The sequence below is a fragment of the Pteropus alecto genome, unplaced genomic scaffold, assembly GCF_000325575.1.
Source record: "Pteropus alecto unplaced genomic scaffold, ASM32557v1 scaffold7, whole genome shotgun sequence".
Taxonomy (NCBI): domain Eukaryota; kingdom Metazoa; phylum Chordata; class Mammalia; order Chiroptera; family Pteropodidae; genus Pteropus; species Pteropus alecto.
In genome coordinates, this window is record NW_006494614.1 from 61952820 (window position 1) to 61967888 (window position 15069).

Here is a 15069-nt window from a genome sequence, read left to right on the forward strand (position 1 = left end):
TTTCCTTTCATTAACTTTTTGAGCATATTTTTATGAGTAGACTTTTATTGAAATATGACATAAAAGCAAAAGGCATGCAAATCCTAAGTGAATTTGGTTGAATTCTTGGAGTAAACACACACATGTAACAGCACCCAGATCAAGAAACAGAACATCAGCAGCCCCCAGAAGTCCCTCTTCCTGTCCCCACCAAGACACTAAGAGTAACCACTGATGTGACCTTCGATGTGAAAGATTGGTTTCCGAGATTTGTACCCTTGAAATTAGATAGCATGTGCTCTTTCATCCATGGCCGTGTCGATGAGATTCATCCATGTTGTTTGTAGATTTAGCTCATTCATGTTCATTGCTGCGTGATATTACACTGTGTGAATAGACCAAATTTATGTATTCATTCTACTCTGGGTGGACCCATGCGTTCTTCCGGGGTGAAGGCTACCACCGTTCGTGCTGCTCTGAACACTCTGGCACATGTCTTTTGGTGAACGGACGCAGTCACTCTGCTGGGGTCATGGCTGGGAGTGGAACTTGAACCATTGCTCGGCTTTAGTAAATGTTGCTGGTTCTACATGTTCTGTAATTAAAGACTCCAGACGTGTCTGAAAGTTCCAGTTGCACCACATCCTTGCCCTCCATTACATTTTTTTTGTCATTTTATTGAGATATAACTCACAGACCATTTAAAGTGCATAGTTCAATGGTGTTCACTATATTCACAGAACTATGAATATAGTGAACACCATTGAACTATGCACTTTAAATAAACCATCACCACAATCTATTTTAGAACACATTCGTCACCCTATAAAAGAAACCCTGCACTCCCGAGGTGTCACCCCCTTACCCCACCCCATTCCCTCCAGCCCTAGGCAACCATTACTTTCTGGCTTTATGGATTTAGACATTTCATATAAATGGAATTATATAATATTTGGTCTTTTGCAACTGGTTTCTTTCACTTGGCATAATGTTTTCAAGATTCTCCCAAGTTGTAGCCTATGTCACTACTTCATTTCTGTTTATGGCTGATTAATATTCCATTGTATGGATGGACTACATTTTCTTTGTCCATTCATCAGTTAATGGTCACTCGGGTTGTTTCTACCTTTTGGCTGTTAGGGATAAGCTATTATCTGCATGCTTGTATAAATTTTTGTATAAACCTAGGAGTGAATCGCTGGGTCGTATGGTAACTGTTTAATTGTTTGAGAAACTGCCAGACTTTTTTTCCACAGCAGCTGCACCATTTTATATCCCCACCAGCAGCCACCTCTGTGACCGAAAAACATGCTACTCCACTAAATGATGCTGAGTTTAGGCAAACCTCAGAGAACTCAGCATCTTCGCACAGGGGACAAAGCTGGTGGAGAGAAATGCCTGTTGTGACAATGTGGCCAGCTCTGGGAAGGCCAGTGTCTGGGTAGTGTCCAGGGTACTCTTGGTGGTCCGCCATGAACACAGTGGTCACTGCAGTGTCTTAAGATGGCATCTGGCCCAGAGCCACCAGTGGGATTTCCTGCCATTGGCCTCATCAGCCCTTTACCCAGAGCTCTCATGCTTCTCCGGTGGCAGGACAATGGGTACGAACTCCCCACGTACAATGGCGGGGGGGGGCGGGGCATGGCCTCGATTAAATTTCATCATTTCTAGGGAATTTCACAGAGGCGTGGCCAGAAATCTTGTCACGCTCCATGATCATGTTTTGTTAAAACCCAGTTTCACTCACAATGACAGAAAGTTCTCTTTGAAGTGGAGAAATTACCCAGAACAGAGGAAAGGGCTCTGGCTCCTGATCACAAAGAACACAGAGGCTCCTGGGGGGCAGATGCCACTTGGACAAATGCACAGGAGGGTACAAGCAGGCTCTGGCCAGTGGTGACACCAGAGCTTCTGCACAAACACGTTGGGTGTTCAGGACAGTCCACACGGACGTCAGCACCACCTCGTGCCCAGAAAGGAGAGCTCCGAATGGAAGGCTGCCCACCTCCCTCTGCCTGAGCTGTGATTCTTGCTCTAACAAGGTCCGGGAATCTGGCAGAAACCGTGCTCTGCTGAGTATCAGGGGTTTGGACTCTGCCCCTGTCTCCTTAGTGACCTTGGGCAAACCCCTGCCCATCCTGGGTCTCAGTTTGCCTATCAGCAGGAGCGTGGGGTCTACCTGATGATGCTCAGGGCTCCCCCAGCTTTCTTGGGAAGCTGGGACTTGCTGCACAGTGGCTTTTGGAAAACAACCCTCTGAGTCCTCTAGCAGGGCCTGTGGCTCTCCAGCAGGCCATGTGGAATGTGTTTATATTCTGGAGCTGAGGGATGCCTGGTTCCTAGAGACCCGCAGCCCTGGCCCGGGTGCTTCAGGGGACTGGCCAGCATCCACAGAGCCCATGGGCCCCCCAGTGGCAGGGAGGGAGAAGGGACATCTTCCCCCAGACGTTCCATTTCAACCAGCGAGAGATCCACTCAGAGCGTTGACATTCTCTTTTTTCCTTCATTAGCTCGACTTTTAGCACAGCGACCTACACTTAGTGGGCATTTAATAAATATTTGTTGAATTAATAGATTTATCCGCTTGCTCATTCGCTGAGAAATGTTGATGTCTTATGGTCAGGAATTGTGGCTGCAAAGGCTTAGCTTACTAAATGCCCACTCAGTGGCTGTGTGGGGCTAGTCTGGAGACCCTCAAGGTCATGCTTGGCCTCCACAGTGCCCTCAAGAGGTGGCTATTGTTATCTCCCCTTGAAGAAGAGGAAATACCAGAGCAGAGGGTCAGGGACCTGGACCCAGGACTGACTGCCCTCAGATTCTCCTCTTTGCCCCACATTGCTCTGTCCTCTGGGACATACCAGGAGCTAATCCTTAGCTGTCTGAGTCAGAGTGGTGGTTATGAGAACACCTGTCTGTTGCGGGAAACCTGGGGAGGATCCATCCCACCCCAAGGAATGTGGGGAAAGTTGCCACAGAGCAGGTCGCCTCTGGGTCAGTTTCCACAGATGACAAGGGTGCCTCAGAAGCAGGAAAGGGAACCGTAGGTGACTCGGTGAGCCCGTCTGTACAATGGCAGTGACATTCCCCTCTCATAGGACCGTGTGAGGATGCAGGGCACGCAGCGAGAGCTCAACTTTAAAAAGCCAGGCTCCCTATGCCTGCTGCGAGCCTGCTAACTTCGCAGATGGAGTGGGGATGGGGTGGTCTAGTCTCGGGCTGGTGATTCTGTTAATATGACGGTGAGGATCATGATGCCACCTACCATTGATGGAGCCCACACATCTTAACAGTGCCAGGGCACTAACCTGAGTAGTTCTTAACATAAGGACTTGAGAAGAGTTGTCATTTGAAAACCAAACCCACTCCAACCTCTCCTACCTCTGAAGATGGTGGGTGGCTGTATCAATGTCTCATGGCTGCTGTAACAAATGACCACAAACTTAGTGGCTTAAACAACACACATTTATTTTCTGACAGCTCTGGAGGTCAAAAGTCCATCATGGGCCTCACAGGGCTGAAATCAAAGCGTCCACAGGGCTTGCTCCTCCTGGAGGCTCTAGGGGAGAACCCATTCCTTCCTCTTTTCTGGCTTCTAGAGGCACCCCATTCCTTGGATCGTGGCCCCACATCACATTGCCTTATCTCTCCCTGCTTCCTGTGTCACATTCTTGTCTTCCTTTCCTGCAATTAAATCTCCCTCTGGGATGGGATAGATAGCCTAGGGATGCCCCTCCCCTTCCAGGATATGGCCCCGGAAATTCTTCTTTTCTTCAGCCCTCCCCTTGTTTTAGCTCTGGCAAGAGGAGACAAGCCAAGACCAGTCTTTTCCAGCTTAGATGCCATCTTTGACCGAGACCTGACCTTTGGCTAATTATAATATCATCATGATCTCATCTGCATTTTGGTTACAGTGGCTCCCATCATGCACCTGACACCATGACAGTTCTGGAAACACCAAATAAATATGAAAGAGCAGGAAATCGAGCTCCCTGCCCACTGGGAGGTGACGACGAGGCTACATCAGTACCACGTATCTGGGTCCTGCCTCCAAGAAGAACAAAAGCCCAATATCCAAGCATCCTTGTGACTTGATCTGTGAGTTCACCTGCCCTTCCCTCCTAAGTGTGTGCTTTTGCTTCAATAAACTTTGTGCTTTCCTGCTTTTTATTCATCTTGTTCGTGAATTCTTTCTTGCAACATAAGACAAGAACCTGGTCACCAGAGCTCCAAGTTGAGTCCTCTTTTGGACGTTTGTCCCCGTCAAGCTCTCAGGCAACAACTCTGCCTCCCTTCTGTAAGGTCCAGGATCCTCTACCATCTCAAGATCCCTCCCTTTGCCATAACAGGTCTCATATCCTCAGAATCCAGGAATCAGGATGCAGGGCCATTACTTAGCCGACCACCGTGACGTAATGAACACAGGGAGGAAATACACCTCTACACTGCTCCCTTCCACTTACAAAGACTGGAGGCGGCCAGAGAAGGATCTGAAAACACAGATCAGGGCCCATTCTCCTTGCCGTGTGGGTCCCAGCTCAGGGGCCCCGTCCCTGTGGTGCTCAGTGAGCCAGAAGCGACCCCACAGTGAGGCCCAGGGAAAGGGAGGACAGTAGCATGTGGAGATCACACTGGCAGGACCCCACACTGGCACCCAGTTTACTGCCGCAGTAGCATGTGGAGATCACACTGGCAGCTGGCAGGACCCCACACTGGCACCCAGTTTACTGCCCTCTCTTCCTCTAACTCATTTGTCCCCAGGTAGAGTCTCATGCACTTACGGAGCCACTGCCCTAGTCCCAGGGCCTGCCATGGGCAAGTTCCTGAGACTCTGAACTGCTTTTGTAAAACGGGGCAGCAACCACTTCCCCACATGTTGGGAGAGTCCAGTGCACGGGGTCAGGGAGAGCTGAGTGGATGCCGGAAGGACCCCGCAGCCTCCACGACTACTGTTCGGCCTTTCCTTCTTCCATGAAGTCCCCTTTCCTGACAATAATTCTCTTCTTAGCACCAACCCGGCCTGGCTCAGGGCAATTTCACAGCCAAGGATGTCCAAAAACGCCACCACTTTGCCCCGCAGACTGTCCTCATGTTGCATTATGAAAAAGCAGCGTCACTCATCACCTTCACAGGGGCAAGCAGGCAAGGCCTCCTACTAGCTAAGCGAGCACTGCTGTTTCAGGGGAATGAGTCATCCAGTGGCAGAAGCTATGCCCCTGGGAAAATAGAGCTGGTTGGAGGGTTGGGCTTCCTGAAGTCTGAGCACCAGTCACACCCTGTAGCCGAAGGCAGCATGGCTTCATTACTCTTCTGAGTTACATTTTCAGCCTAGATGAGGTCATTTTTTCCTGAAACGATAAGCTGTTTCTTGGACTACAAAAGGACAACCAGCCACTGATGAGAGGCCTGTTCAGCCCTGGAGAAAACCAGCTGCGGTGGCAGGCACAGCAGCCCCCACAGAAGTAAGACTGATGAGGCATGGCCGGGACAGCCAGGGAAGCACAGATTCAGGTCATTTCTCCAGGCCCCAGACACACAGTGGGGGCCCCTGCTGAGCCAGGAATGACACACGCCTTCTTGAAGCCACATTAATTGCTGAGTTCATCATTCATACGATTCGCTCTCTGAAATCGCTCCTTTTGCTACCCAACCCACGGAACCATGGGAGTCCTCCAAGGCCTCTGACCTCTGACCTCCCCTGCTCCCCCGCCCCCGTTGCTAATAGTAACTACATGTCATGCCCTAGGGAGGGCTGCCCAGGTGCCCCGTGCCCCGCTGTCTGACTCCGGAGCTCTGCCTTCCTCTTCGTTAGAGTCAGCCCTCAGCCTGGCCCCACTCTCCCGATCTGCTACCTGCCCCCACTTCCTGGTTCCTATCAGCCTCCCTGGCACCTGTGGGTCTGATGGGAGTTTGGGTGTTGCCCCAGCGGTAGCGGGGAAGGCGAAGGATAATGACGGCGCAGACCTGTAGTTAGCATTTTTAACTCGGTTCTTCCTCAAATGACGCAGTGAAGAATCACAGGTCATTGAGATTTAATAGTTTTATTAAAAATATATTTTAGAAAGACAAAGTATGCCCCAAGGAGGCACAAGGTCCCAGTGCTGTAACCAACACAAAAGAGCCTAAGGGCCACAAAAGTCCACCGAAAAGATAGACCACGGAAAGGCAAAAAGGGGGGAGAACCCAGAAGGGCAAAAAGGGCCCAGAAGTGGGCATGTCTGCTTTACAGTTAGGCCGTGATGGGTGATTCCAAAGGCATTCCTCGGTAACTGGCAAGAGAGGCATTTTGCTTGACACCTAGCTTCTGTATAACTGCCTACTGAGCATGTGCTAACCCAGAATTCAGTCTGTTATAATTAGATTCATAAATTTCCAGGCATAATCATGATATTATAACGATGGTATAACGAGGCCGAAGTTATGGGCAGTACTTTCTGTGCATGCGTTTGTGGTAAGATTCGGCCATCTAAGATTATGACCCTCCTTTCCTTTGTCTCTGGGGACGCAGGAGGGATTCTCTAACTATCAGTAGGGTGTTCTTTAGGCGGTCTCTAGGCTGGGCCCCTATTCCTTTGCTCCCCCTTGTCACTCCTGTCTGACTAGCTACCTAACGACCCCTCCCAGGAAGAAGCCCCTGAGAAGCCAGGTCCACCTGCTTTTCTGCAGCTCCCTGGGGCACCTGCAACTGGAAGGCACAAAACTAGGCCACTTGGTTGATCTCCCCTAGCCAGTGCCCCAGAGCCCAATGCAGTGGGCTCTGCCTCCCTTAGGAGCCGAGTTGGAAGTTTCTGGAAGGAGGTTGTTTGCCACAGTGATCAGAGATGCCGCCTGTACACAGAAGACGACTGACACAGATCCTGGACACGCCACCAAGCGGCATCCTACATCTACCTGTTTTAGGAGATCCTGTGGTGATCGTCACACAGGTGAAAACCCTGTTTATAACGGTGTGTGTCTAGGACCCTCCCCCATTTTACATATAAACAGGAAGTATGGCTTTGCATGTATTTACTCTGCACGGTTGCCAGGCATGCAAATGGTGGGAACACTGCGTTTTGTTTTGTCCAGAACTTGGTCAAGAGGTTTTCACCATTTGGAAAGCCCCATGACCAGTCAGTGGATCCTACTCTCCACACCTGGGTCAGGTGCCATCTGTTACTGTCATGCTCACATGAAACTGTGTTCCAATGTAAGCAGCTGACAGGGCCAGTCTGTCTTCCCAGGCATTATGTGGATTTGGGAAAATTGTATAGGTTTCTATGCATTTCATTTCAGGATGGCGATGGGCGTGGGACATATTCGTTTTGAAGAGAGCACCAGTCTGTTGGATTGGGTATCATTGTCTGAGTAAACTCACCGTAGTGGCTATTCCAATACTTTTTTTTTCTAGCTCTGCCACTTGCTCTTACAAAAAGAAAAAAACTTTACTGAGGCATAATCGATACACAAAGCCTGGCACCTATTTGATGGACATAATTTGATGAGTTTAGACATATGCTCACACTTGTGAAACTATTACCAACATAAGTAATAAACATAGCCATCACTTCCAAGTTTGCTCATGCTCTTTCTTGTTGCTTTCGGGGTTCTTGTTTTTTTGGTGGTAAGAACACGTAACGTGAGCTCTACTCTCTTAAATTTTTCAAGTACACAATACAGTATCATTTACTATAGGCACTACGTTATACAGCAGCTCTCTAAACTTGTGGTCCAATACTTTTTCAAGAAAAATTATCTTTAACTTTTTATTATAGGTCATTTTGAACATAGAGAAAATTAGTTTGTATCAACTACTTGCCACTCCATTTTTTTTTTTTTTTTTGCCCCTAAGTTTTAAAGCAATTCCAGGCATTGTGTCATTTAGTATGCTCTCTGACCGATGAAGACTTATTAAAAAGTGCACACCATGCCATTAGATACCTAACACGATTATCAATATTTCCTTAATATTATCACTACCCAAGCCATGTTCTGCTTACCCATGCCTTTCTATAATTTCTTAAAATCAGGACCCAAATATAGTTCACACAGTGCATTTTGTTGTTTTTATGCTATCTGTTGCTTTTCCCTCCCTATCCCCTAGCCCCTTCCCCCAAGGCCCACCCCTATCAGATAAGGTGACATCCTTTCTTGATGAACCCAAGAGGAAGCCTTTCCTTTTCCTCCCTATCTCCTATCCATCCCTCCATGGGGCACCCGCTGCACACAAGGCACTGTGCTAAGATCTGGAGACATAGTCGTGGAAAAATGAACGTTGTCCCTGCCATTGTGGACAGCATAATTGAGAGGGAGAGAGCAGCCTTAGAAAAAGGGCCACTGGATTAGTTCTATGCAGAAGGACAAAGTGGTCCTTTCCTCTGCCTGCTTTCTCCTGCCTGCTCTCAATTTAATTCCCTCCTGCCCCCAGTGGGCCCTGATTTATTAATTACCTCTGCCACCCTCCAATGCCTTCTTTTCCTTCCCGTCTCCTCAGCCTGAAGAAGAAACTGCCTCTTTCTCCTCCTGGTGGGGCTTCCTGTTTTAATGACAACTGCGGGCCCTCGTGTATCTCTATGTTAGCCACTGGGATAAGCCTCTTGTACACATCAACTCAGTTGTTCGCACAGCATTTCCCAGAGACAGGGACTGTTACAATGTCCCTTTTGCCAACAGAGCTTGGCTTGGAGGAGTTTGTAACTTGCCCAAAGTCCCTAGTTAACCTCCGAGGTAGCATTTGAACCCAAGCACTGTCTAGTGCTCAAGCTCTTGGCCATGGGGTCTGGTTGAGGCAGCTGAATCAAGGTGGTCACTTCAGTATCTCTGAGTTTAGATGAGTTATGTCAGTGGTTTGCAAATTATGGCCCTTAGGCCAAATCTAGCCACTGCCTGTTTTTGTAAATAAAGTTTTATTGGAAAAGAGCCACACCCACGCATTTACATATTTCTTCTGGCTTCTGTGTTTCTACAACCTCAGAATCCAGTAGTTGTATTGGAAACTATAAAATAGTTTCTGCGAAACCAAAAATACTTACTACCTGGCCCTTTACAGAAAAAGTTGGCCAAATTCTGAGATACATGTTTGATAGGAGAAAGAGAGAGAGAGAGAGAGAGAGAGAGAGAGAGAGAGAGAGAGAGAGAGAGAGAAGCCTCTTTTCCCCTAAACCTAAATTAGTTAATGGTTTCTTCTTGAAGTGGCTCTGAAAAGAGTCCCCTGGCAGAATCCAGGATTACCTGGAAGGTAGGCAGTATTAGATTGTCAAGGCAAAAGTAAAAATCAAATTCTGTGTCTAAGTTCTAAGAATATGATTCCAAGTTAAATGAATTCCCTGCATGAACTATTTAATTTAAATTTTTAACAACAGGAAGAGACTAGCCATCTTGATGGGTTTTTTTCCCCTCTTGCTTCACTTCCAACCATTAAATCTTAAATCATGCCTTAATTTACTCAAATCACCAGCACCCAGTTTGGATGGGCTGGAGACAGTCATTCCTTCTCCCAGACTGGATCATGCTGTCTCCAGAATGGGCTTGCTTTATTTGTGCGTGAGGACAGATGGTGTCTGCCCACGGCGGGCATCTGACTGGGGCCGGGTGCCCGTGGTCTGAGCCATGCGCCACCCAACCCCTCGCAGCCCAGATTCTCACTCGGAGACATTTTTTCCCTAACTGAGCCTCTCAGAGAGCCACCCCCTTTAGACGATGGGAGTCAGGCCTTGCCAGGTGAGCGTGTTTGTTTCCTGACAAGGAGCTTAAAACAGCAGACATAGATTCTCGCACGGTCTTAGAGGCCAGAGGTCCCCGAGCTGGGTGGTGGCAGGGCTGGTTTCTTCTGAGGGCTGTGAGGGAAGCGTCTGTTGCAGTTCCAGCTTGCCGACAGCTGTCTTCTCCCCGTGTCCTCATGTGGTCCTCTCTTTGTGTCTTCCCTGTGTCCTAATCACCTCTTCTTATTTTTTTTTAAATGAAATCATGTGTATATAGTCGTATTCATAAATGTAGGTACACTAATCAAAAGCTAGACAACAACATTAACAGCAAATCCAAATACAAAGATATTCCTCTGAATTCCATGTTTCATCACGCATCAAAAATTACCAATCATTCAGTCCTTTTCTTGTACATTATTCTGTATCCACATTCTCTGCATCTGATTGGATCCCTGGATTTTGTTTCATTTTCTGTGTGACATTCTGCACAGATAAATATCATTGACTGCTGTTTTGGGGGTTGAACGTCCTTCTGGGTATCCATTTTTAGCCCTTGACACGAAGAAACTCCTCACACTGGCGTTTCCAGATTGTGGCCCGTCACTGTCTAATCACCTCTTCTTACAGGGACACCACTTATATTGCATTAGGGCCCACCCACGTGACCTCGTTTTAACTTGATTACCTCCAAGTACGGTCACATTCTGAGACCCCAAGGTCAGGACTGTAATGTATGTCTTTTGGGTCTCACAGTCAGCGTGTAACAGTGAGATGGAGCCGGGTACAGAAAACGTGGGTGGGAATGACCCCAGACTGCGGTACAAATGAAGACACAGGGGCCCTGGAGAACAAACGAGGGACAATCTTGGCCCTCACCCTCATGACCACAGTACCCCAACTCTTTCTTCAATCACAGACTCCCACAGGTGTTTTGGAGGGCCAGGAGGTGCACAAGAACCAACTCATCTATGGTCTTTGTCTGGGCTTTTGTGGCTGACCCACCGATGTGGTGACACTGTTGGCATTTAGTGGGCAGGAGGCTGGGAGAAGTTAAACATTCTGTAATTCCTGGGCCCCATAAAGAGCTATCCTGCCCCAAGATGCCAACAGCGCTCCTTTGTGGAATGGCTGGAGATGTCGTTGATTCCTTGAGGGGAAGCCACTGGACTCTTGTATCCCTTGCCGAGAGTGGGCACCCCTCACCAGCTTTTCCTTCTGGGGGATCTCATGGACTCCCCAGCTGACCAAGGAGCTCACACCCTCTCCACAGTGAGGCACGGACTGAAACAAAAACATTTCTGTCTCCTCGGCTTTTAAAATATTAGAAAAAGAAATTATTGACTACCATTTGCAATGACATAGATAGACTTAGATGTTATTACGCTGAGTGAAATAAGTCAGACAGAGAAAGATAAATACCATATGATTTTACTTATATGAGGAATCTAAGGAACAAAAAGAACAAACTAATCAAAAAAAGAAAATGACTTCCAGTGGAAATACGTGTATGGGTTTTGTTTGTTTTAGAGCACAATCTTCTTTAAGAAAATGTACTCTGCAAACTAGTAGTCAATAGATGGTCGTGGGGATGGGGAGCATGGCGTAGGGCATGCATCAGCAGTAATGCAATGGCTGGGTGGAGAGCCAGAAGAGAGAAAGAGCAATTAGGGGGATTGTTTTATAAACTATATCAATATCTAACCAATGTATTATATACTTGAAACTAATAATAAAATAAAAAATTTTTTAAAAGCTGAAAAATAAAAAAAGGTTATGGATAAAAGTAATACTAATCAGAATTTATTGTGTTCAACACTTCACATTTTTGTATCGAGTCTTCAAAAGTGCTGTGAGGAAGGCACTGTTATTTTCTTCCTCTGTAGGAAGAGGCTCAGAAATGGGAAGTCACCTGCCCAACATCACAGAGCTAGTAGGAGAGGCACTGGGACCTGAATCCTGGGTGACTCCCAGACTGTCCCATTCATATGCCTTAAAACATGTAAACAAATATAACCATTAACAATGACATTGACTGGATGAAAGTTGGCTTGTCTGGCCTTTGCTTCAAAACAGCGTGGGGGCAGGTAAAGGTGGGGGTGTGTGTTTGAAACAAGATTGGCCCCATGCTGAAGTTGATCATGGGCTCATGGAGTCCACCGTGTTCTGTCTTCTTTGATGTATCTTCGGCATTTTCCATAGTAAATGGTTTTTTAAAATGCTGTTGACTGAGTATATTAGATAACCTTGAAAATAAGGCAATGTTCTTCCCCACCCCGCAAAATGTATCCCTTACAGAGGGTGTGGTGTATCCCGCAAAATGTATCCCTTACAGAGGCAGAAACACAACATGGGGCATACATCCATCACTGTGGAAGCTGAGTGGTGTGTACACGAGTGTCCATCATGCACTTCACCCTACTTCTGTATGTTTGAAAAATCTCCAAAATAAAAAGTAATAAAAATAAAAGAAATGTTTAAAAATAAAGTCATCTAAAAATTTTGTCTTTATAAGTCAATCTTTCAATTATTTTATTTTGAATGACTAAATTTGTTTGTGGAAAGACTCCTTGTTCGGAAATGACCTCAAACAAGGCTAGCTATAGATCCTTATAGGGATAATTGGAGAGAAATAATTTCAAAAAAGCATGTAAAAACTTAACCTAGATCTAGCAAATCTTCCTGCAGGAGGACTTTGCAAGTGTAAATGTCAGAGTGAATAAGCCATTTAAAGATTTCTTTAAAAAGGAATACTGTTTAAGTGCTTAAGTTGCGAAGATCAAAGATCTAAACCTACAAGTGAAATGGGGGAAAAAATATTTTGGATATGGAGACATGAGTCTTTGTGAAGTAATTGTCTATAGTGTCCTGAATGGATGACAATCTCATAGAACTCAGAAGTAAAAACAAACCAATGCGCTTTGGAATACTGAGCTTAAAGACGCAAGAAGTGATTCTTAATGTTAAAGACACTGATGTTGACAAGGCATGTGGCAAGTTTGAATAAAATTGACTTATGAAATCTGAGGTAGAAAAAGCATTACTTCTAAATTATTGTATTTAATTCAATGTATTGATTAGGGCGTGCCAACCAGCGTACCAAACAACTAAGACATTCATGTGAAGTAATGCCATGGTTTCATTCTTTCTCACATAAATTCTAATTGGGTGTTTGGTGGGTGGTCTTTAGGGGTCCTGAACCCTTCTATGTGGTCAATCCACCAGGCCCTGGCACTCAGCATCCTGGGCTGGATCCAGCGTCCAGCCAGCAGATAGGGTGTGAGCTTGGGAAGGCTGGAAGTGAGGGGTTTCTGAGGCCAGGCCCAGAAGCGGTATGAAATATTACTGCCAGCATTCCACTGGACACTCTGTCACGTGGCTGTACTACATGCCCAGGTGGCTGGGAATGGAGGCAGCCTGTATCCCCAGGAGGAAGAGGGAAATGGTTTGATGGATGACTCTCCTGTTTCCACCACACATTCTATGTAATCTCATTTATTATTCTAAAAATGCGTTTCTAATTTAATTAACAAATTAAATTTTATACACATTCCTGTTACTATTTCATCGACATTCAAAACATTTCTATGTTTAAGTTGGGCCAGCAACATTGTAAAGGATTCAATGGATCCTTTATTAAAGCACAAGTGTGATTTCTTGATTTGGAAAGATGTTTGCATTAGAGCAGCGGTCCCCAACCTTTTTGGCACCAGGGGCTGGTGCTTCTATAAGAATCTAATGCCTGAGGTGGAGCTGAGATGGTGATGCTCACGCTGGGGAGCGGCTGTAAATACAGACGAGGCTTCTCTTGCTCACTTTCCGCTCACCTCCTGCTGTGCAGCCGGGTTCCTAACAGGCCATGGACCGGTACCTGTCCCTGGCCTGGGGGTTGGGGACCCCTGGATTAGAGGAAGTGAAAAGAACAAGTGAAGAATAAGAATTCTCAGTTATTGAGTGCTCACTACTGCCCTCACCCTGAGAACCCGGGAGGTGGCCACTTGGTCAGAGGCTTTGGGCGGACCTCACTTCACCTCCACAGTCTGACTTTGGCATTCATCACATCCCAGTGAAAACACAGGAAGTAGAGTAGGATTATCCTTCCATGAAAAAAACACATGCATATATGCATGGGAAAATGTGTATAAGAAACACCCCAAAATGTTAATATTGGTGATCCCTTGGGAATAGTTTCCTCTGTGTAGTGGAATTGGGAGGTTTTAAACTCTTCTTTATGCTTATTTATATTTCCTCATTTTTCGACAATGAATATGTATTATATAATGAAACACATTTCTAAAAATCATAAAGAGGGGAAAAAAAGCGCAAGTCGATTTCAAGGAGAATTCAAACAACCACAAAAACGGTGCTGTCCTGAGGCTTCTGGTTCAGGAAATACTTCAAAACGTATAATTTCTGGCCGAGGCCAGCCTGTCTGTCGGCCAAATGAGGGGAGCGCGGGCAGCTGTCACCCCAGGCGACGTCCTCCTCTGGTCCCATGATCCGACCCCGCAGGCGGATGGATGAGGCCTGAAGCCAGGAGGGAGGCAGCCTCGCTCCTCTGCTTGGGCTAAATATATGCTCTGGAGGCACTGCCCCCTGCCTTTTGGTCTCTCTTGGCCTTTTTCCTTCCCACTAAAGCTTGCAGTAAGGAGAATAAAGGAAACCACCCTCTAAGAGGATGAATGGTCAGGTGGGAGGTGCCTTGGGGAGTGGACACAGCCCAGCGTGCCTCCTTCGTGCCTCTGTGCCTCCCGCAGAAGCTCACTTCAGAGCGACTGAGCTGGATCTGGTGGCTGCTGGAGAAAGGACACAGCTTGAGCAGACTGGGTCGGAGATGGTTTTGTAGTGTGAGGGCATGTGGGGTCCCGCCTCCCCTCTGGCCCCACCAGGCACCGGGCATGTCCGGACCCACGCCTGTCACTTAAGGCCATGTGAGCTTGAGGTCGCTTCTCTCCCTGGCGTCCTTCCTCCTGACTGTAAAGTAAGCATACAGACCAGAAACGTGCTGGGATTTTCTTGAGCTCCTAGGCTGCAAGGGAGCTGGAACTAAAGGAAAGATGGCGGACGAGAGCATCACTCTGTTGTGTGGCTCAGAACGGGAAGATAGATTTGTTTACATCTTCAGATATGTGCCTTAGAGGATCAGAACGTGGGCTCTGGAGCCAGGCTGTCTGGCTTTGCACCTTGGTACCACTCCCACCAGCTGTGTGGCTGTAGGAAAACCACTTTGCTTCTCTGAGCCTCAGTTCCTTCATCTGCAAAATGGGGATAATGGTGAGACCTACCTTACAGGGTTGTGTGAATTAAGTGGGCTAATAAACGTAAAGCTCTTAGGATGATGTTGTGCTCATGATAAGTGCTCAGTAGCTACAATGTGCAAACATACACACACATACACACATTCATACTTACA

The 15069-nt window shown here is 46.9% G+C and overlaps 1 pseudogene; it reads right to left on the reverse strand.

Annotated features, from left to right (window-relative positions):
- Nucleotides 1–10045: 10045 nt before the first annotated feature.
- On the reverse strand, nt 10046–10203 carry LOC102882789 (annotated as a pseudogene).
- Nucleotides 10204–15069: the final 4866 nt, after the last annotated feature.